Source organism: Rhinoderma darwinii, chromosome 3 (genome assembly GCF_050947455.1).
Source record: "Rhinoderma darwinii isolate aRhiDar2 chromosome 3, aRhiDar2.hap1, whole genome shotgun sequence".
NCBI lineage: Eukaryota > Metazoa > Chordata > Amphibia > Anura > Rhinodermatidae > Rhinoderma > Rhinoderma darwinii.
Genome location: NC_134689.1, coordinates 424,567,077 through 424,569,301, shown reverse-complemented (window position 1 = coordinate 424,569,301; position 2,225 = coordinate 424,567,077). Strand labels below are relative to the sequence as shown.

Sequence of the window (2,225 nt, the reverse complement as noted above, 5' to 3'; positions counted from 1 at the left end):
AAAACAATTATCAAAATTGATCAAAAACTCACATGTAACCACCAATATAATATTTATAAAAACTGCAACTCACCTTCAAAAATCCAGCCAATACACCGCTCCATCGACAAAAAAGAGACAAAGAATTTTGCCACACAAAACAACATTTTTGTAATAAATTGTCTTTATTTTGTAATAGTAATAAACCATAAATATATATATACATTTGGTATTATTGTAATCATATTGACCCAGTCTACTTTTAAGGGAAAAAAACTTTTTGTTAAACAGATTTTGGTATTTCAAATATTCAGTTTTTTATGGCATTCACCGTGCACGTTAAATATGACTATATTTTAATGGTTCAGACTTTTATGGACGCAGTGATACCAATTTTTATTTTTATTTTTTACATTACTTTAGTGGAAATATGGGAAAAGGTTTTCTTTTTAACTTTTAATTATTTTGTTTTCACTACTAAAAACTTAATTTCACTTTTTTTTTACACATTTCATTAGTCCTTCTAGGGGTAACGTATTAAAGTATATTGTCATTTTTACAGGCATCTGTTAAGCACTGCCATAGGCGTGGCTTGGAAGAGGCAGAGTGAAGGCAGACCAGGGGCCCTTCATTAGGCCACTGGGCTGCCATGACAGCGATCATCACCCCCCCCGATCTCACCGCAGGGGGCGATGAGCTGTCGGAGGGGGCCGCCCCCCTCTTTTCAATGCCTGAGATGCTGCGGTCACGATCGACCACAGCATTTGAGGGGTTAAAGTCAGGAACAGTGTGAATGCTGTTCCTCATTGTGTGAGCGTGCTCCATACATTCCCCCCACACTACAATGTGCAAGACGTTGTTTTGCGAGAAGGGCTTAATGGTTGGGAGGAAAAAAATGGCATAAAGGGGTTAATTTTTGGAATCAATGGAGGCTGCTACACGGACCTGTATTTTAGCTGCCTTTGCCTTCCGTGAAAAAAATATAATTCTGTAAATAAAACATAGGCGAGTGGAAAATGTAGTTGAAGAGCGTTCTCAGAGCCTGCTTAATGTCTCTATTACTCAGACTGTAGATCATAGGGTTAAGAAGTGGAGTTATCACCATCTAGAACAGAGAGAGAAATGTCTTTGCATTCTGCTGGCGTGGAAATACATAGGTAGTAATAAGTGACCCATAATACATGGACACCACCACCAGGTGAGAGATACAGGTGGAGAAGGTCTTCTGCCTCCCAGTCACGGAGGGGATCTTTAATATTGTAATGATAATATACACATAGGAAACAATAATAACGGTAACCGGGCAGATTGCAAGGACAATAAGCAGAAATAAAGTCTCTATCTTCATTATAAAAGTGTCTGAACAGGAAAGCTCCAGTAAAGGTTCCAAGTCACAGAAGAAATGGTCAATGATGTTTGGTCCATAGAAATCCAATTGTCCCATGGTAAACACAACCAACAACTCCATCACAAAAATTACCAACCAGAACAAGAGAACGGCTCTTATACAAAATGTGAGGTCCATGACGGAGGTGTAATGTAGAGGGTTACAGATGGCCTGATACCTGTCATAGGACATCACGGTCAGGAGAAGACATTCTAATGCCTCAGAAGCTATAAACAGATAAAATTGTGTCAAACACCCGATAAAAGACACAGAACTTCCTTCATACAACACAATATGGAGCATGTTGGGTACTATGGTGATGGTGAGTAGGATGTCTGATAATGAGAGTTGTGTGAGGAAGAAGTACATGGGAGAGTGGAGAGACCGGCTGTAGGACACCACTAGAATGATGAGGAGGTTTCCACATACAGTCACACAGAAGATGATCAGAAGCAGAAGAAAGAAAAGAAAATGTAACTTCTGTAAATTCTGAAATCCCAAAAGTAGAAACTCAGTCACTTTACTGAAATTGTGATGTTCCATATTACAGGGGAAAAAATGCCAAAGTTGTCATAAACTAGAAGAAAGGTAATGGAGTTAGATCTAATAAAGTTCTGAACATTCACCCCTCTATTCATACACATATTGTTAGACTTTCCGTTTTATATTTATTTTTTTTAGTATTTTTTTTTTATCTTTTTCTACAGGTGTCATGTAGAGAGAATATTCACAGAACTTAAAAAGTAAAGAAAGTGATTGATTTCAGTTCTGCATTATAGAGTCCCATAGACTTCAGAAACCAGTCCTACAATAGTGTTAACTGCAGGAATTTACATATCACATGTGACAAACTGCTGTA

At 37.9% G+C, this 2,225-nt stretch overlaps 1 pseudogene; it reads right to left on the bottom strand.

The window, feature by feature from the left end:
* Positions 1-931: 931 nt before the first annotated feature.
* On the bottom strand, positions 932-1,909 carry LOC142750660 (olfactory receptor 11L1-like; annotated as a pseudogene).
* Positions 1,910-2,225: the final 316 nt, after the last annotated feature.